Source organism: Parasteatoda tepidariorum, chromosome 11, assembly GCF_982258835.1.
Source record: "Parasteatoda tepidariorum strain Cologne lab strain chromosome 11, Ptep-v5.0, whole genome shotgun sequence".
Taxonomy (NCBI): domain Eukaryota; kingdom Metazoa; phylum Arthropoda; class Arachnida; order Araneae; family Theridiidae; genus Parasteatoda; species Parasteatoda tepidariorum.
Window position 1 is genome coordinate 33885107 of NC_141765.1, and position 23031 is coordinate 33908137.

The 23031-nt window shown below is 27.7% G+C and overlaps 1 protein-coding gene across 4 annotated transcripts in view; it reads right to left on the minus strand.

Annotated features, from left to right (window-relative positions):
- Nucleotides 1-23031, minus strand: part of LOC107450089 (transient-receptor-potential-like protein) — a 202090-nt gene that overhangs the window by 58500 nt on the left and 120559 nt on the right. For all 4 annotated transcript variants that reach the window (XM_071187496.2, XM_071187497.2, XM_043042127.3 and 1 more), the window contains one exon: nt 1208-1403. The gene's annotated coding sequence lies outside the window, so the exon portion shown is untranslated. The remainder of the gene's footprint in view (nt 1-1207; nt 1404-23031) is intronic.

Here is a 23031-nt window from a genome sequence, read left to right on the forward strand (position 1 = left end):
TATGGCCACTGATTGGGAAAGTTAAATAGACTCTTGCTATATTTGAGAAAAGAATTTTAAAAAGCATATTTGGAGAGATAAAATTTAATAATCATGGGTGAAGTAGAATCAACTTGGATTTACTAGTTATAGAATCATATATTAATATATTTACAGCAGTTAAAAAAATAAATAAGCAGTGTACCTAATAAGATTATATGATAATCTTTGCTCAATTATTTGGTGTCTAAAAAAAAAGGGAAGATAAAAACTTAGGTGGATTGATGACTCGAGAAGAGACTTTGACTGAAAAAGGATTACTTAGTGTCTCTCATGTTTGTAAAAATTTGGAGATTATTTGCTATATTAACATTTTTGAAGATTTTAAACTTGAAAGCTAGATTTAAGAATATTTTAAATTTACGACTTCTCGATTTCTCAGGAATTATTCAACCGATTTTGCCCAAATTTTTGTTTTTGCAATGTAAAATTACATTTACTTTAAAATAATGTAAAAAATTTTATACATTAGAATTAAAATTTTTTTGACAATTATTAATGAAATAATGAAAAATAATAAATATTTATTAAAATTAATTTTTCGCATGGAATTGTCTTTGGATAAAAGAATTTTATAATTGTGTGCAAAAATTTTTTAGATTCGCTTGAAATATGCCAAAATACTCTAAAAGTAAAATGCAAACTTTGGATCCCTCTCTTGATCAAACTATGGGAACCATATTTCCCAGATTGCAGCTACCCCCCATATTTTGGGGGTCAGAAATCCGAATACCTTGATAAAAGGGTGTGTTTATTCAGAGAAAGTATGTGTTGGTGTCTGATTTCGTAACTTAAAGTATAATCTGCACTAATTAATTAGCATATTTGAGATTACTCTCGTGAACCTTTAAGAGAGAGTCCTAGAACGTGAAGATTTGATCATTTGATCAAAAGTTATTCAGGTTGGTCCATTTTTTTGGCGCACTGTACTTATCTGTAAAAAAGGCGTCTGTTTTTAAATAACAGTATTTTTCTGTGAAATAAACAGTTTTATGCTTGTACAGCAGCTAGCAGTTTTTTTCCGAAAATTTAACAGATTGATTTTACAGTATACGTTGTGATGCAATGATTAAATTAAATGCTTTTAGGCATGTTTTCTTGCGAATAAACTTGAATGTTTAATTTGTAAGATAAGTAGCCATTTGTAAAAGATCGTTTAAAATCTTACCTTATCTTAGTGGCATTTTTAAAATGCAAAATGAATTTTGGATCATGAACCATTGCTATTCGAATAAAAAAGACGAAATAAATTTGAATACAAGTGTTGCCGTCGATTCTTTTTCACTCCTCTGTGATACTGAGCCATTTCTCATGAGAGCTATTTTGTCATTTAGCAACCAGAATTTAGTAACCTCACTAGTCTCCTAAAATACAAAAGAATTTGTATTATTTTTTGTAATTTATTAAATTACTATTAAATGAATGACACAATTACAGATAAAATGCGAACAGATATACAATTGAAATGATTTTTAAAATGAATTTTTTTATTATTATTTACATTTACATTAAGAAATTTTTTTTAAAAAGTAAAAGTAATAGATATTGTGGTAGTTACGCCACAGATATTAAGGTAGTTACGCCATTAAACAGTTGATTTGCGTAAAAATACTGCTCAAAGAAAAAAAGAATTAGTGAAATGATTTGAACAAAAAAAAATAATGAGCGAAATGCTATAAGCAAAAAAATGAAGGAAAAAAATGAGCGAAATCCTATAAACAAAACAAAAAAATGAAGAAAAAATATAATGAGTAAAAATGTTATAAATAAATAAACAGCATGAATTAACTAGTGATATCCGTTCATCGAATTCTATCACAGATAAAATTCTGGAAGGGGAGTAATATGGCGTAACTACCACTATAAATATTGAATTCCAATTCCCTAGTATATAAGACATGTTAACTTGATTCTATCTTGAGGTACCTTTTGATAGATGAAGGTTGACAGAGTCAATAATTAAATTCCCTCAATATTTATTATTTATCAACTAAAATTTAAGTTAGAATTTTAGAAATTATTCAAAATATAGTCGACGTTTGTTATAATGACCTTTGTGGTCCAGGGTGGAAGCAAACGTGAACGTTATAATATGAGATCGTTATTTCGTGACTGCACAAAATTAACTTAAATATTAAGTCATAGGTAAAAAAGTACTTGACAACTTGACAAAATTTAGCTAAGCAACGCTTTATTTTTGGAAGAATTTAATAACTAAAAGAAAAATTGGTAATAACGCAATTTTTTCTCTCCAAAATATGCGCAGAAGTACTTTTCAAAATAATACTTCATAGGTAGAAAGACATTGAAATTAACATCCAGATTTGGGCTTCCAATTTTGATAATACGTCAGGATAACTACAAAAATTACGTATTTGTTTCAACTCGAAAATAAACGACACAAGAACACTGACATGTCACAAAAGAGTTGACAATTTTTGAGATTGACTTAACATAAAAACTTTGGAGACAGACTTTTTACAAAATTTTTATGTACATTTTATAAATTATATATACATGTTATAAAGTTATGCAAGTTATAAAATATAATTTTACAATATTTACAATAATATTTACACCAAGTTATAAAATATATAAGAAAAGTATGAATGATAAATTTATTGTATCCTTTTTAAAGAAAGTTACACAGATTCCGAATGATCATGAATTGCGAACATTTAGGATAAGAGTTTGGAGGATCATGACACTTTTCCTTAATTCAATAGGGGTACAAGATGTTTTGCATTTATTGTGTGGTAATATCAAAGAAAATAATAGTTTAAATAATTTCGTTGAAATTTTTTTCCATATCAAATGACTAAATTTCGGTCTCTTTATTGAAAGGAACAGTTCAATGTGGACATTCTAATGGACATTTAAATAACATTGCGTCTATGGAATTGCTAACGAGACTTAATGCATCGGTTATAATGGAAAGGTTTCTGTAATGGAAGTTATTTTCAGTGTTTTTTATTTCCATTGTTGAACAGCCAACCAAATTTTGGGTTTACTGCTACTAATGTTCAAATCCGCAGCCTTGTAATTTTGAACCAATCCAGAAGACAAGGAAACTCCTGAAACTGTACCCCCAGATGTATTAATTTGTTATGGGAACATGGAGGACTTTGCCACTCGACAGATTTGACGGGCATCAGTCACCATTTACTACACGGGGAGTCCTCGGCCGGCAGGGATCGAACCCATGACCTCTGAAATGGGCCCAGTGCCCTACCAATTAGGCTATCCCTGCCTCCCTGTAATGGAGGTTGTACTAAAAAGCATTAATAACAATTCTCATTTTTTGTTCAATTTTTTAAAAGCAAACTTCAATTATTTCTACATAGATTTCTCAAAGCTAACATTAAATACAAGTCAATGTTTCAATTTACAACTTCATTGCTGCTTATGATGTTAAGTTTCATAAATAAACTTATTTATAAACTTCCATCATTTAATATATAGAGCCTGAAAACCTAAAAGAAGTGGTTTTGCATGTTTTCCTTTTCGAATTATTATCACCCAAAGAATAAACAGAAACTATTTTCGACAATTCCAATCTTATCTTTCATAAAAACAGAGACTGACTGTACCTTGAAAAAATCTTCACAAAGGATTTAAAAAAGGAAATAAAAAAATATAATATTCTTTGAAAATCTAAAGTATGCAAGTATGCTTACAATATTTTTCATACCTGATATAAGTTTCTCTAGTTTAGACCAGTTCTTCATCTTATTTTTAGGAAACACTGTTTTAAAAAAATTTAGTATGAATCATTGAATCACTACAGATACAGATAACTGGAAAAAAAATATCTGAGCTGTCCATTTTTGCTTGCAGTATATACAACTTTAGAAACCATGTAACGATAGTGCGTGTTTTGATCTGACCAAATATGGCAGCTTAAAATCTCTGACCAAATATGGCAGTTTAAAGGAGTAGACAGTTTCTTATGGGACTTAAAGGAACTTCCTAACTTAAAGGAAGAAACAGTTTCTATTGCGCTTTATAAACGGGATGGTACACGCATGTGAAGATGTTTATTATCTATTGAGCAGAAATAAATTTTTAAAAAGAGTTTTTTAAGTTTATTTAGAGTTTTATTGAAAATATTGGAATGTTAAAAAAGTTAAGTTATGCTTTCAAACTTATTTGTATGCAGTAAACTGGGAGTTTGTAAAGAATACTTGTTTCACCAATTGTACTTCATATTTTAATCAAAATTAGATCTCAAACTCTCTTAGATTCTGATATCATACACGAAGGAAAATGTATGGCCAAAATTACCGGAATATGATAAAATTTATAGTGTTTCTTCCTCTATGGGAACACCAAAAAGGTCGGTAATTTTTTCCGAAGAGCTTTTGATATGAGTTTGGTAAAATTAACAATAAAATGTCGTGTTATAATGTGTAGTAAAAATTGATAAATATGGGGAATATGGTAATTTTATCATAATACCTTAGAATGGCTTAAAAGACATTTATTTGGCTAAATTCATTTCAAGTTTAGTATTTTTTACTTGATGTGTGATAATAAGAACTATAATTTTGAAACCCAGATTTTTCCTGCTAACCGCTACAATATGAGCAGAAAAAATAAGAAATGAATGGTTTAAATATTACTAGAATTATATTTTCTTCCACCCGTAGCTGCAATACCACACAGTTCGATAAATTTATCAGGACTTTTTTCTTCGTGTACAATAATTTGACTTAAAAATATATAAAAAACTTTTTAAAAAAAATATCGTATTTTCTTTATTAAACAAAATTATGTTTTTCTTTTCTTTTTTTTAAAAAAAAAAGAATTATCTCAAGTTAAGACTTCACACACTTAGTAGCTGCAATGATTCTTATAACATAACAAGTTGTGGGAATAGGTACTAAACTTGCGCATCGTATTTAGTGAATCAGGTTTAAATTCTAACTCCAACATTTCATTTAATCTAGCTCTGTCAGCAACACTGCTTAAAAATACATCCAACGTAGACGGATCCTTGGTAACGTCGAATTTCCAATACAATTAACGGGAAAGGCTTTTCGGCTTCTAAGGCTCATTTCTCTCGATTTGCATATACGGGAATGAAATAAAATTGATGATCCATTTACGGTCATAACATATATTAACTATTTTAAAAAAAATAAGTGCTATGGGCTTAATAAATATTTCAATATCAACCAAAAGGAGTAGATAAGATTCGAAATGTTGAAATATGCAACGAAACTATGCTAGAAAGTATACTGACTAAAATAAATCGATTACCAGGTAGCAGTGATATTTTTAAACGAAAATTTTTTAAATATCGAAACTAAATCATGTCTCTTGAAGAGTGATTCATAAATATTTCTGGTGATAGTCTTTGATGTGTAAAGTAAATTAACATTTGTTCAAATTTAAAAATGAAAAGAAGAAAAGCTTCGATAAACTGAAAAAGCATCTTAAAATTAATTTCTTTAGGTGATGAATCGATAAAAATGACAATCTAACTTATGAAACTGAATTTAAAAAAAAAAATCCTAATAAATCTAAGCGTTCGAGAATCAAAGTTATAAAAACTGTTCAGTAAGTTTGGAAAAATGCTTCGAAGAAGATGTAAAAATGCAATTGTTATATGAAATAACTTACTTTCTTTCATTTTGCATATTGCTTTTTTTCTAGAATAAGAAAAGAAAAGTTTTCAAAGGGATCGAAAGTAGTTTAAACTTAAATATTTTTTTTGTATAAGATTTTTGAAAACTTTGTTAAAGAGTTAGGGACAAAAAGGTTGACACTTGACAGAAAAAAAATTGTTTTTTGTGTTTAAGTAAGTTAAAACAAATAATGTAAATTAACAGAGATAAATAACATTTAAAAATTTGTCGAAGCTTTTAAGGTTTTAGTTAATTTGTCAGCAAGTACGAGTATAAAGTAAAGATTGGTACTTACTTTGTATTTTTATGCGTCTTATATGTATTGTTTGTTAAGTTTTTCTTTCCTCGTTTTTATAACGAGTAACTTTTTGTTTTCTTACATTGGAAAAAACTTTTTTCGACACAAATTGCTAATAATGTTTTATGGAAGCTTCTGGAATTTTTGTAAGTCAAAAGTTTAGTTTTTGAAATACATTAAATAAAGTAAATTTTCACCAAAGATAATTTTAACTTATATTAGATGATTTAAGAATTTTAACTTATATTACAAATGTACAGTGGTTCAAAAAATATCACTCTAAATGACTTCTGGTTTACTGATTAGAATTTCTCATACCAAGTTCCTATCCTAAAGGTTCAAAGAGTAGATCTTAAGTTAACTGATAAGTTAACTAATTTATGTTAACTGTTGATTAATGAAAATTTACTTTCTGTAAATTAAAATGCCTCTTTTGGTAGATTTAGATTCTTGATCCTAAAAATATGAGGAGGAGCCGAATTGTAGAAAATATGATCGTAATAGTTTAAATAAATAGATCATAATAAATAATTTAGCACCCTTAATATCAAATTCCCTTTTAGCGTATTTCGACAAATCTCTTAACATATACCTAAGTAAAACAAAAAAAAAAATTATTAACTTCTAACATCTAAGAATAATTGAATGTAAAAAAGTAATTTTTAAATTTTCATTTATTATATTCTATATTTTATTTAATACTGGTCAAAAAAATTTCGAATAGTAAGGAATACAAATTTGAGCACCATGTTAAAATATGTTATTCTAACTGAATAAATATGAAATTTGAAGGAATTGATTGAAATATTTTGAGTCATAAAACTTACAAAAAAGTCATAATTTGAAATGTTTATTTCTCAAGAATTATTAGACCAATTTTGTTCATATTTCGTATTTTGAAAATTTAAATTACACAGTTTAAAGCGAGATAAAAATTTGTATTCTTTTAAATTTAATTTTTTTGATCAATATTGAATAAATAATAAAAACAAATTAATAAATGTTAAAAAGTATTTTTTTGCATCTGAGCGAAAGATTTTCAGATTGAGCGAAAAATTTTTCGATTTGCTTCGGGAATTCCCGAGACATGCTAAAAACGCAATAACCACGCTAAAACTTTCGACCGTTCCTTTCACTTTATTATTTTTTTCCATTTTTTTTTCGGATTGCGATCCCCTTCCCTTAATTTGATGGTCGAAATTCCCAAATCCATCGCTAAAGAAGTTTGTTTACCCAGAGAAACTTTGTTTTTGTGTCTGACATCGTAACTTAGCAAATAGTTTTCACTGAGTTTTCACATAGTTTTATTTGAGGACAAAAGCTTGAATCATTACGATCGACACCTAGTTTATGAAAATCTAATCATTAGATCAAAAGTTATTCAAATTGACATCTGATTTTGTGTACAATTTACTTTACCTATAATATAAAACTGACAGTGCATTGAAAACTGTAAGATTCGTAGTATTTTTTACTATTTTGTTTTTTCTTTATTAAAGAGAATAATAATTTAATAAGAGAATATATTTCAATGAGTGTTTTTGCATAATTATTTAACATTTTAATAAAACATAGCAATTTAGAAAATATTCCAGAGATAAAATTTTCCACTAGTTTCACTAAACATTTTACTTTATTATTTTGTTCAGAAATGTACGAATTCCTACTCAATTCTTATATCATTAACAAATTAATGGTACGTTATTTTTACTTGAGGTTGTGTAATTACTCTACACTATATAGAAAGTCTTTCATCCATCCGTGCATAAAATTTCAAAGCTGCAAGATATTTTAAAAGTGATTAAGAAATTTATTCAGCCTCGCGTTCTGAGTCAAATTGAAAACAAAAGCATTCAAGGAAATTATATTTATCTGTATTAGTATCAGGGCACTGAAGTATAAAATTAAATGAAAGATCATAGAAAATATAATAAAACACAATCAATCAAAAGAAACTAAAATGTATCATACTAAAATTTTATATTTATAACCACTACTAATCCATTATGCACAGCTATTTATCGACATGTTTTTGCAAGCCTTCGATCACCCATTTGCTAAGGCTTATTATTAATGGTTTCTGTTCGCATAATTATATTTCTCTTTCTCGAATGGCAGATGACTTTTTATAAATGATTGAGTGGAATTTCACAAACATTAAATTATGTAAAATCATGACTTTCTCATGACTGTGATTTATGACTCGAAATCTATCTTAATCTGTTACAACACCTATCTTATTTTTATTTTGAGGGTGTACCATGAAGAAAAATAACATTAGGAATGACAAATTTGTTTTTCTCTCTGATTGTTTCTGTGAGTGTTAAATAACCTTTTTCTTTCATTTACGATACCAAGGGAAAACAGTACTTAAACTGTATGAAGCAATTTAGTTCGCAAAATCTGAGAGTAATGTGTCATAAAACTTTTATCCACTTATTCGATATCGCAACTGATATAAATATTTCATTTATATACGCAGTCAATATTTGAAATACAATTTTTCTTTCAAATCAATTTCGAAAAACAAACACACACACTCATCTGCAGAATAAGACAGTTATTAAAAGTTTTGTTTCTGATTGTAAGACATACTCTGATGGTAGATATACACTAAACTGTGTAGTTTGGTAGTACATGGCAACAGTAGGATTTTATGTTTCTTCCTAGGACAATAATAATAAAATCCTCATATTGCAACCATTTATTATGCTCATCAACATAGTTGGTTAAAGACATTTTCTCGTAAAAATGGAGCATTCCTCGTAGCTTCTATTTCAACCCATTTTGCTCACACTCGTTTTTTTAGAAAATGGACAAAAATTATTTCTTATTCTTATGAAGAGTCTAATGTTTTTGAGCACCGTCTATTTTTCGTTAATTTTTATGAACGGACATTTTCCGTTCGCAACGCTTTCTGCCTAGTCTACGGGATTAAAATTTTTGGTCATAGTGCTTTTGCACTAGTTTAGATGCGCTGGATCATGGAGATTGTGAGCTAGATTTTGCGATAGACTGTTTATGTAAGCAATTTCATCTGATGATTTAGTTGACGCTGCAGTGCGAAAATAAGAAGTATCGTTGAAATTGATAAAGCCGAATATTTTTCTTCTCAAAATCTGAATTAATTTATAATATATATATATATATATATATATATATATATATATATATATATATATATATATATATATATATATATATATATATATATATATATATATATATATATATTTATTTATATTTATTTTTAAAGGAAAATACGTGATTTCAACTTGATATCCCAAAACAATGTAATCGAAATTCTGTTAATTTCAGCAATGTTAAAGTCGCACCAAACTTAATCATATGATACTCCAAAGTTGAACCAATTTTTCTAAATATCTATTAACTAACAATTGGTAAATAATTATTTACTATTGTTTGTTTGGTTTCTAATTTGTTTATGAGTTGTGATGTTAATTTATGTATGATTTGTTGATATTATGCTTTGATGTGCTAGTTTTTGATAGTGAACTAATCTTAAACTAGTACTAAGTGATTCAAATACTAGCATTTTTTTAATAAAATCGTTTTTAGTCATTTTTAAATATGTTTAAATAATTAGCTTAAATTTTTTGCATTTTACTTCGGTACTGTAAAGGAAGAAAACACATTTACATGTTATTGGAAATTTGGAAATGTAGACTGGTGATTACACAATATGATTACTTTGAACCGTAATGTCGCAAAAATTTGTTTCGGCATTGATTATTATAAATAACGTCTAATCAAGTGTAAAAATATGCAATCATAATTTAATACGTTGCAAACAATACAACAGTAACCAATGATGGTTGGAAAAGTAAACAGGTGGCTAATCTACTAAGTAAAACCAACGAAAACTTATAGAAATTTCAAAATTAGTTACGAATTCCAGAAGCCATTACACACATATAAAATTGCCTAAACCATTAATAGAATAGCGCTTGCATGCTTATTTAAGAAGCCATTGCAACCAATTAGTTATATCCTAATGCATCCAATTTCTTAAAATTCCAATTCAAATTAAAATATAGCTTAGTTTAAACACTTAATTGCAAATAATTGTATCATTAACAAAATAAACATTATTGTAGATATGTAAAAAGATGCTTCCGGAGCTGGTACGACCTCAGCTTCGGTTGTCATATTTATCCAATTTTTTACATACAGTAATCTCTCACTTATGCACCGGTGTAAGGGGCGAACAGAAAAAAGCGCATAAGTGAAAGAGGCGTATAAGTGAAAAACTTCAAAATTCTAAAACGCAGCGTAAATTGCAGTGACAATATGAATAAATATGTTTCTAAAGATTAAAGGTTACTATTTATACTATTTTGGTATTAACTGTAATTGCACAAAAATTTTTAACATACCTAAAGACAATTTATTTCCTTACAAAATAATCCTTAATACATGTTTGTATTTGTTTTTTCCGACGCACTTCAAAAATAGTTTTTTCCAGTGCATATAAATGGGATAAGGGAGTTTCAGAAGAAGAATTAAATAGTAAATAGTCACGAATAGTGTCTGAAACTTCTAATACTGCTGTGTGATTCGGAGAAGCTTTATCATCCTCCACGTTCTCATCCTCCACTTCATTAACGATGTCATCAATGTCTCTAACGGAATTACGTTGTTAATAGATTATCATCAAGGACAATAAATTCATTAAAAGAAACATGTTCGTTAGATACAACTTTTTATTCGGTATCACTAAGATCGATATCCCAATCTTCTGCAATTTCGCTAAGATCCATAAATTCATTTTCATCTGAAAATTGAAATCCAGCTTTTTTGAAGCAATTCCTTATGCTGGATTGTCCAATACTTCTCCATGCAGTGCATACCATATTCATAGCGTCAAGAGTTGAAATTTTTACGTCGGCTGCTGCTGATTTCCCTGTTTCCGATTCTGCTAGACATCGACGAATCAATGTTTTTCTGTAATGCACATTGTCTCATTTGTTTCAATTCCTTTTGAATTCACTGCTGCTAAGTGCGTTTTTCCATTGGAAGTATTATTATTTTTAATTGCTTTAAAATTTTGAATTCTTTATTGAACATTATTTGTAGCTTATTTCGAAACTTCACGTAACATACTGCAACTTTCTTTAAAAGAATCCTACTTGTTTCATAATTCTAAATAAAATCTGTTCAGAGTTATTATTATTTTTTTTAATCTGCGGTATACCGTGTGAAATTCGTTTTATGAAACTTTCACGAATCTTGGGTACAAAATGTCACTTATGAAACCACTAAAAAATTTAAAACTTTGTAATTTGTACTTTTAACCAGCAAAAATTTTCGTAAAATATATTAATGTAACTAACCATCTAAATAAAAACCAATGCAAAATTTAGAATAAAATCAAATTTCGCAAAAATTACCGCAAATTCATAGTAAGAAGGAATTGTATAAAAACAAATGCTAAAATACTTATTAAATAAAAGCATCGAGAAAACTCTCTTCAAGTAATGAACATCCTCTTCAAAAAAACAGAACTTTATGTAAACTTTCAATTTTTTCTAAAGTATCGTGAACAAGATGGTAGAAAATTTTTTACCGTCATAAATACTTTTGTTTTTAAGAAGATGGTTGAAAGAACTGAGTTCATCACTTTAAAGCACTAGCGAAATTGAATCCTTGGATAGTTGATATTTTTTATTCTCTCTTTCACGAAGCTCTTGTGAAAAGATATTTATGTCGCTTAAAGCTTTAAAGAACATCTTGAGCAGTGGAAGATTTTAGGGATTTTGCAAAAATTACTCCTTGTCTGAAGAATTGTACTCATTATAAATTTTTAAAAATAAAAATTCCTTTAAAGTAAAAATGTTATAATTAGCTTTGGCTTTAAGCTGAGGTTATTCCAGACTTTTTTTTAATTGTTCATTTTTGTGAAGTTGTGAAAAATCTTATAATTTTGTGGAAATGTGATTTTGTGAATTTGTGTTCTTTTGTGATTTTATGAAAAATCGAAACACCAGTGATTTTCCCAGACTTTTTGTAAACTTATGAAAGGTATATCTCATAATGTTCTGAATCCAAAATTAAATTAAAATCGACTTTCTGGCAGAGCTCTCTTTTTGGGAATGTGTAATAAAAAGAAGCTTCTGTTTTGTGATAAAAAAACATGCAAAATTTCAGTTTTTCCGAAGAATTGTAGTTTTAAGTTATGAATTAACGAAACTATCGATAACGATGTAACGATATTGAAAAAAAAAAAATTCAGTTCATTTTTAAAATGAAAAATATCTTGAAGGATCCGTTTCTTAGATGAAATAATTTATGAAGGGCTCATTTTCCCATTAGAATAGTTTGTGAAAGATCCGTTTTCAACATAAAAAAAAATTATCAAGGGTTCGTTTTTGTGGTAAACCATTTTGTAAAGGGTCCATTTTAACTTTGAAAAAAGGCTGTGAAGGGTGCATTAATGGACGCAAACATCCCTTAAAATGATCTCTGTTGTGGAAGATATGACTTCACAAAATTAATATGTAAAACAAATATGAATATGAACTCAGAAAGTTTTAAGTAAAAATAGTCACTCGATGAAAAAAAAAATCTTGATTGTGCTTTTTATAATGGAAAAAAGAGCTAAAGTTAAGCTTAGCCAAAATAATAAAAAAAAATTATATCAGAAGGATATATCAATGAAAATTAACACTTTTAGAATTGTTGTTATAAAAAAGGTAAGGAAGGTATATTACTGATAAATTCAAGAATGTTATTAAGAGGTTATCTGGTATAAGTTACATCGCGAAAAAATTAAAAAAATTACAAACATTCTGTTATTATGCTACTTTCCACATCTTCGTACAATTTGTAGATATTGTAACATTTTCTGTAACCATTTCTAAAATTTTTTCATTTAAAAAAGAAAAGTGAGATTGTGACAGATATTCTTTTTAAAATGACAAAGCAAAAATTATAATGTCTAATAGGTTTGTTGAAGGATGTTTTGATGTAAGAGTTAAGCCAATTGTTCCCAAATACTCTTTTTTTAAAACTTTTTTTCCTTTACACTTTTAAATTACGTAATTTAGAAAGTTGTATAAATTTCTTATGGGAAAGTTTAAATTCAATGATGATTTCAATGTTGAAAAGAGATAAGTAGCAAGTGAACGAAAAATTACTTATGACTTCAAAACTAAGTTAAATAATTGAACTAAGAAAGCAACTTAAAATAAATAAATAAAACAGGAAAGTTAAACGCTTTCAGAATGCTTTTTAATCAAAAGCCGTACATTGCCTCAAATGTCTGGAGGTTCAGGTATTGCTTTTCAGACGCTTTTATAAGTTTCAGATTAGAGCGGTCATCAATTATATTCGATGTAGGGCTAAACCTGGGAGATTTTAATAATTTTCTCTCTGTGTAACAATAGTAAGGATCAAAAACATTTTCCAGAAAGGTATTCCCGGAATTTTTTTTCAGGTGAGGAATTTTTTTCCCCTTTTCAATTTGTATCAGTTTAATTAAAGCAAAAGATAAACAAGTTCAGTTATATTTTGCAACTAAATTAATGAACATAGCGAATCTAATAAGTGATCAAGGTATACGATGTCATTCCGATGCAACTTTTCATCAAAATATTTGTTACCCAGTTAGTGTGTTTAAACAATATTAGTTTGTCATTTAATTTTTCAGTGAATCTCTATTGAAACAAAGTGATATAATGTGACTTAGGTGAGACGAAAAAAATAATTGCATGAATTTTTTTTTCTTTATTCAGTTAGTCTACTCTTTATAACGTTGTTTTTGTACATATATTTAACTCATTTTTTAACGAACTACCATATTTTATCTAAATTTTTTGAGAAATTTAGGTTTATTGATTCAAAAACGATGGACATTAAGATTCCAGATTTCAGAAGTACTAAACCAAATTAAAGCATAGCTGCCATTTGTTTTAAACCACATAAAATTTTGGAGAAAAACAATTGTTTTTTGAAAGAACTAAGTATGAGTGTTAAAATGAATTTATTTTTAAAAGTTGACCATTATGCATTTTATTTAAAATGGCGATTTTATGGTTTTCAGTGATTTTTTTATATATTTAAAATCATGTTGCACTGGCAATTGATTCACAAGCACCGATTTCTTTTGTATCTAAAGTGTATGAATAATGGATTTTTTATAAGTATGAATTATATTTAAGTGTCAGTGTAATTTGAATCACATTATATAATTACAATAGCTCTGAATGTATAAAATAAAGCAATTTATAAAATTCAAAAATAAGACACAATATGTAAATTGTTATGAAAATCTCCTATAAACTTTCAAAAGTTTCACAGTTGTCCCTAAAATGTTTAACATATAAGGTTCTATTTCAATTTCATACATACATTAGTAAATGCATGACCAAATCACTCTATATGATGTTATGTTACGATAATTTAATTCAATGCTATTTTGAAATCCTCTATGACAACAATCCGATTCGATTCCAGATATTTACTCGATTATTTGAAATATCGAAATATTCTTATTAGAAACAATTACACCTCTTTCTGTGATTGAACATTCATCATCTAAATAGCTTGTCTCTATCAGAATTAACAAGATTTTTTGATGCAAAAGTGCTGTAATATTACTTTTGTATAAAAAATTTGTTCACTTTTGATTGGGTACTATTTAAGTTTGGTGAAATAGAAATCTCATAATTATTACATTTTTAGACATGTTTAATAGTGATTGATTGTGCATTAAAATTATACTTTATTCAGTAACTCAAAACTAACGAACTCTTCGTAAAACATTGAATATCTTTCAACTTGGAATTTTAATTGAAATAGCTTTCGACTTTTACTTAGCTCAGCATTAATATTTTTAATTTTAACTATGATGTTAATTATTTCATACACTAATAAAAATTTTTAAGCTGATCGAAAGAAGAAAAAAGAAGTTGTAAGTTGTGTCAGAAATTCATAACACACTTTATTAAGTGAAAAATACTATACTAATACAAATTATCACTGAATTTTTTACCGTATTTTCATAGAATATGATTCACCAGATTTACCAAATTTTAAAGAATATATGACTTGTTAAAAGAAGAAAAACATACAAAATGTTCAAATTAACCATTCATTTGCTCTTAATTTCTACTCTTTCATATATTCCTATTTTATGCACTTCATAATGTATAAGTAAATTTACCATATCAGTAATGTATAAGTAAATTTAAAATGTATATTCACAATTGTTTTGTTTTTTTTAATTATTGCTTGAATATGCATTTGTGCTTTTTAGGACATACAATAGTCCTTATTATTGAAATCAAAGTTCATTCTCTAGTTTAAGTCATTCTTATTAACTTTTGTTAAAATTAATAGTTAAAACTAGCTTTTGATTAATCACTTTTCTCTCCAAACAATAGTTGTGAAATTCTTTCTGACAGATTGACAATTTAAAAGGGAATTAAGTGATTAACGATGCAGAAGAGGAATAAAATCATAACAGCGACGTTCGTTAATAGTTAAGTTAATTAGTTAAGTGTTTAAGCTCGTTCTCAGGTATCGCATGATAAGCAGTCTAAGATTATCGATAATTACACGTTATGGATTTGACAGTCAAAATTTCGGATCAGCACTGGCTTTACTAAGAATAATCGTTTCAGAAGCATACCTTAAATAAGATGAGTTTATGTTTTGTAAACTGAACAATTTTGGAGTAATTGATTACTCAGAGTTTAAAGAGATCAATAAAGACAAAAATTAGTTTTAACTCAAACTCATAATCAAATAATATATTAATTTTCATTTTTTGATATTTCAAACAAAATAAAAAAAACTTATAAGGTTTTATTGAGTTGCAGAAATGTATGCGCAATATAAAGAAAATGTTGCATGGATTGTAAGCATAATTTGGTCCCAATTGATATCCATTTGACGAAAATATATATATATATATTAGCACTTTCTTGTGATGTAAATTAAGTGTTAAACATACCTAAGACCAGCGGTTCTCAATTTTCTTTGGCTATGGAACCCTAAATGCTCGATCTTGTTTTGGCGAAACCCAGAGACTTAATGAATAAATTTCATTATTAATCAAAGTGCATATATTAATCAAAGAAGGACTATTAATTATTTTGAAAATGTATTTATTACTTGGAATTTTACAAATTATTTTGAAAATATTTAATGAATGTATGAAGTATGAAATTTTTTTCATCATATCGTTTTATCAATATTAGTCTTGAAATTGGGTTTTATGTCCGAAAATTGAATTTACAGGACTAGAGCAGCATCTAGTCAAGTACAGTATATGATTTTAGTTGATGCATAAATTAAAAATGAATGAGCTGAAATATGGTTTTCGTTGAAACAAAAATTAAAAATGACGAAAATGAAAGTCGAGAATGGTTATCAGGTGAATGGTTATGGTTCTTCATTGTTATTTTATATCATGCGAAATACTGATGCAAGTTTTCTTAAATGCATATACATTTTGTTATTCATCCGTTATTTCGTTATTGCTATTATAAAATATATTTCTTAATTTTACTTCTCTTTCTTCACAAGCGTTTTAATAAAATAATTTTATGAAAACACCAAAATGTTAAATAAATAATAGATAATCAATTAATTATAAATTTAATGGCTGGTTTCAAAAATCGTAACTGATTAAAAATGTCCGAATTCTGAGAATATCTATGATTCTTCCACGGAACCCTAGGGTTCCACGGAACACCAATTAGGAATCACTGCCTAAGATGGATCCAAGATGCAATACTGAGACTGGCTCTAAGTGCAACAAACATACAACTTTGTTGAACTTAGGGCCAGCAAGCATGCAACTCAACGTACGACAAACATACAACTCTCTAAAAGTCGGTACCTTATCTTAATGAGAATGGCATTTTGATGATGAGAGACTTTAGTTCTGTTCTTTAATATGCGAACTATGGGGTTTTATTTCCTAATCAAATTTATATTAAAAAATACTCAGTAACTAGAGAGAAAGCTCTTTAGCACACATCTGGAAAATCATAAATGGTTGCAAGCAGACAGTACTTGTTGTTATAGGTATCAAATACATATATTTAATGCGAAATTCCATAGATTTCGCAAATATTTACACTATTCCGAGTTACACACGGTCCAAAATACTACACTTTCCCTTATTTCCTAATTCTAAAATTGCTTAAATGATTCACGTTAATTACAAGCAATGTTTAATTAATCAATAAGCATTTTATATAATATAAAATGCTCAAATAAAAGTGAGTGAATAACTTTTGCTTTCAAAAAGTTTAATATTTAGTTTATAATTCTTCAGTGTTAATCAATTGTCCTGAATGCTTGGCATTAATGAAATTTATTTTGACTAGTCTTTAATGATAGGAATTACAAATATTGATCTTTCTTGTCGTCAAGAACAGACTTGCTTATAATAATAGTATTTGTTCAGGATGACGGTTTTTTGACCATTTAATTATCGTATGTTAAACAATATTTACCATTTAAATAAAACAATATTTATTTGGACGACAAATGAGATTCACTTTGATGTTACTTTCAAAATAGCGAATTGGAAACAATTCAGTAGACTTTGACCTCCACCCTTGTTGAAAAAAAAAATTGAATACTATTTTAATAAAATTTAAAGAATTGCAGGTATTATGTGTTTTATTCAATAAATTTATAAATTTTCAGCATAATGAAGCAGTAATTACCCGCAATAATTAAAAATTAATTTTGAAATTAATTTTCAATTTAGTCTTACGTTTTCTTTTTTGGAAGATAATAACCAAAATATTGCACATAAAGTTCAGAAACCTACTCATTATAACCTGGTCCAAAAATGATTAGAATAAAAATTGAAATCTGGGTTAACAAATTAGAAGAATTCACAAAAGGAAAAATAAAACTTTATTCGAATTAGAAATTCTTTCCCATTAAATGTTTCAGTTGGAATGCATTCCATTAACAGCTACGTTAATGCATTTTGTTGAACATGGAACAGGTGAATGCTCTTTCCGTTTTATGAAAGAAAACACTTGTAATTACTTTTTCTTTTATTTTATAAAGAGCAATGTGAATTAGAAGACACCGTGAAAGTACTTTTGTGTGATTTATTCCAGAATAGAAACTTTCATTCTTTTCGCCACATCATCAATTGCCTAAAAAAAGAAAGTCTTCATCCTTCTAACTATTGATTGAGATTAAGTATGGTTTATTACAAGGAATTTTTTCTTTGACTTGATTAAAATAGAATTTCGCTTCAAATAAAAATGTATGCTAAAAACATATTGATAGGATAATAACCATCTAGTTTCTATCGATTACGATTATTTAAATTAATATTTTTATCTTAAAATAGTTTTGCTGCAAAATGAATAATAATTTTTATTCTTCATCACATTGTTTTAAAGAGAAATGAGTTAATAAAAGAATATTTAAATAAAATCTTGATACTATCATTAATTGTATATATTCTTCTAACAATGACTTTATTCCGGAGCTATTTTGTTCTAAGATCAAATTTAATGTGCATTTAGTAAATTTTTTATTGAAATTTGTTTAATTACACTCTCAGAAATAAAACTCTCACTTTTGACGATTTAGCAATCCTTAGGATATATTTCATTAATTTTAAGTATTAATAATTAATAAAAATAATGAATTTGATAATTAATTCAGCACAAAATCTCGTGATATGTGACCAAATGATGAAAATGCTTCGTCAACTCGAAACCTCATTGTAGTGCATTTTGGGAGCTTGTTTCCTAGAATAACGAAGCTATTATGAAGACTAGACTATCAGAAATAAAAAGCCGAGGTTTCTTTCGTGTACAATAAACTAACTTGAAGATATATACGAAACTTTTTTTTTTACATAACGAGTTAAAAACGTGAACAAAATTTAAGTGCTTTTAATATTCTCAAAAAATATATTTATGATTTTTTTTAATTCAGGTAAAAATTCAGGTTTAATTAATTTAAGGAATATGCCAGACTTTTAAGCAAAATTTCATTGGCAGCTGAAAGGCGTACAGAAATATAAAGTTTATTCGAAAATCACGGTGTCGGCGTTAAATTGGTAAACTGAATAGGATCAGGTGGTATAAAATGAATATAAAATTAAGCTTTTTTATAGAAGGTTCTAAAAAAGAGTAAATTTATTTTAGGGAAACTTTTTATGCATTTTATGTACATTGGTTATATATGTATATATATATATATATATATATATAAATATGAAGCATAAATATTCTATTTTGTTTCATTGTTTCCCTACAGCAATATACTCAAAACAACATGCTTTGATATCCCTCCACTTTACCCAAAGATGATGGGGGGGGGGGTGTTCCAAAATTAGTGCGTATTTCAATAAATAACTGCGTTATTAATGTTAGCGAAATCAATCTAAAATAAATTATTTTGATTATAGTTAAAAGTATAAATGCTCAAAATATTTTTTTATTTTTTATAATTAAAGGAGGAATGTTTATGGCAGTTCCCTTTGAAAACAGAATATTTTGCAGAACTATAACTAATATCATCAAGAATAGCGAGAATAGTAAAAATGAAATATTTTGGCCTTTTTGTGATATTTAAGAGAGTTTAAAAATTAATATATGTAGTACTAATTTAAAGCGATCTTACTATTTTCAAAAGACATGCATTTTTACTGAATTTAGTAATTTCAACAAAAATGCTTTTTTTATTAAAAAAAAAAACTGCTTTATGAAAGCAGAATTAAAGATATAGAACAGGCACTGCTCTACATCTTAAAATATTTTAGCAAAGTTGCACCATAATGTTATTCAATTATTTATTTTCCTTAATGGATCACATTTTTGTTAAAACGTAGTTTTTTCCTATGATTCATAACTATAGAGCATAAAATTTGAAAAAGATTGCGTTTCTATGTTAAAATTATTAAATAGAATTACAAACAAGCATCATAGAGAATATAGAGCACTACATAATTACTGAAGTTTACACAGGAGTAAAGAATATTCCTATTGTACATCAGTTACCTGAGACTAAACAATCCTCACATCAACACACTTCAGAAAGAAAACCGCAATAAATAGAATTTTAAAATCCTATTCTTAATTCTTTTATGTCGATCTCTTTTTAAGATTTTCTTCTATAAGTTTTAACTAAAATCAAATGCTTTTATCGGTTATTAATAAAATTAGATATTGAACTTAAACAAGATATTTACAAATACATTAAGCTTGTTATCAGTTTCGAAAAATGAAATCAAAATATTGGACACAAATAAACTAAATTTGAATTAAATTAAAAGGAGAAAATAGGTGTTTTCAAATGTATTCAAACTTTTCCCCACGGTCCAATTTCCTCCCACCTACCCCTATAATACTATTTTCTTGTTATTGTTAAAAAGCATTTTTTAAGACAAACAAATTTAATAACATGACTGCATTAATATCAAATATTGTATGTCGTGTAATAAATGTAATTGGTTTTTAGATACCAAAGCAAGCAATTTATGAATTTTAATGTGTACTCAGTTCTAATTTCATCTAATTTATACAAGAACCCTTAGAAATTTCTAACATTCCTCTAAAACCAATAAACCTGCTAGCGCCCCTATAAGCCAACGTTGACACAAACTTTGGGAACCAATGCTCTAAATGTAAAAGGGTTTCTTATTTGATTTTTGAAATATACGCGTGATTAAAATACGTTAAAACTAAGTTATGACTTAAAATACTCTCAAGAGATAAATAATAACTGGAAAAATATTTACTTTAACTATTTCGAATTATGGAATTTCTATTGATCGAAAATATGTTTAGTTTTTTAGTTTTCTCTTCAGAATAAATATGAAATGACTACGTTTTCAAAGTGAATTTATAAAATAAGCATTATGTAAAATATGCACTATTTTATGTTATCCACATGCTTTTGGTGAAATAAAAAATACATTCTTGTCAAAACAAAGAATACAAATGTTGAAAAACAGTTTACAAGTCAGAAACGAAAAGAAAACTGTGACATTTTGAGGGTGTTTCTTCCGTCTTTTGAATAAAGTAAACTAAAACAGAAAGAAGAGTTACAATATTTTTCTTCACTAGCTCATTGTTTCAACATATACAATTTGTTTTAGCTTGAAAGGTACATTTTTTATGCTTTTGTAGAACAATAAAGTAATTTTATTACGCTCTTTTTCTTTGAATATTGGAAAATTTGTTAAGAATATTTTGTTAAAAATATACTCTCCTCTCAGGAAGAAATTAAACTAACAGCTCATTCCATGCCTTTTACACCAAAGATAAAATAAGATGAAGGATTTTTAAGACCTTCATTGATATCAATGAAAAAAGTAAGTAGTAGGAGTATTTTATTTACATCATCCTAGAGTTGCACACTCTGGAAATACCGGATCAAATTACTTTAGAAAGTACCAGCACTCATGGTGCTGGTACTTTTTACCGTTAATTCCATTTTTACTGGAAAATGATACGGAACAGCTGATATATCGTAATATTTACAATGATAATTACCGAGCCATGATGGCTCAGCGCATAGAACGCTCACCTGCCAGTAAGGTGAACCGGGTTCGAATCTCTGCCATGGCTGGTCGATACGACCTCCGCATCCGGCTTGCACCGACCACAGTGCTGAAGTAAAATATCCTTAATGGTACACAGACCGTGGGTTAGAGTCCCTCTGCCGCCAGCCTAACTGTATGAGGTTTTCCTCCCCATGTAACGCAAATGCGGTTTAGTTCCATCAAAAAGGCAAATTTCTGCCAATGCTTGATCCAGGAGTTCCCTTGTCTTCTGGATTGGGTTCAAAATAACAGTAACATTAGTTGAACATTAGTAGTCGTAAACCCGAAAATTTGGTCGGCTGTTCACCGACGATTATAAAATAAAATGATAACTACCGTACAATCACTGAATCTTTCTAATTAAATATATAATACTGTTAAAATATATACTATAGTATTTTACGGTAAAAATGGATCTTACGGATAATGCACCTAAATGCCGGTACTTTATACCGTAATTTGATCTGGAATTTTTTACAGTGCACAATGAGTAATTGACAACGCTCTGGAAAACATCTTTGAAGATGATTCGAAGGCATGCCATCACAACTTTCATTCTCTTCTGAGGGAATTTCTCCCCGACTTTGGTAGTCCGATGCATGAGCGCAACGTTAGGCATTTTTCGGTAAAACAGTTTAACGAGAGCCAATACAGCATACTCTTAGTCCATTTGCAATCCAAAGAGGGTCTAAACATTTGACCGCTCTTTTGACTAGGCTATTGAGACCATACTTCCCAGATTTCCCAAATTCATAGAACCTAAAGAGGGGATCCTTAGATTAATAGTTGTTAAAGGTTATGAACTTAACATTATTCAAAAGTTATTATATTTTGGGCATTGTACATTGTTTAAAATTAAGCAACAGCTTTATATATAATATTATTTCAGCTTATAATTCAAATATAAATAATTTAAATAACCATTATAACAAACGTATTACAGTAAACTAAGCTTTGTTTTTATTTCTTATTGTGAACAGTTGTTAGTAGTTTAAACTTCAGTCTACAATAATTATATGATAAAACTGATGTTATAAAGTGGTAAATTATTTAGTACTTACGAGATTAAAAATCATTTTCAAAGCATAACATTTTAAACTCTCTCTGTAATAAAGAAATGTTTCAGAACTTACACAATTCTGTTATTAAATTAATATATATTAGTCAATTCATGCATTTTTACATCTTCCTTTAAGCAAATAAAGCAAATAAATTAATTATTTTTTTCGGGAAGAATTTTATTCATCGATTTATTACTTGGGTTAAAAATTACTCAAAGTATAAAAATATTTGAAATTTTTCCAGAGAACGTTTGTTTTGAATATAAAAAACACCTCACAATGAAATGTTTATTTTTCTGAATGCATGGCAGTGAGAATAAAGAATAAAAATGAGAACTTTCATAATGTCAGAAAAAGAACAAAATCGATGGAAACAAATTCTGGCAGTTCTTTTTCTGAATATGTTAATGACTTTTATTTCGCATTCAGAGACAATCGCCT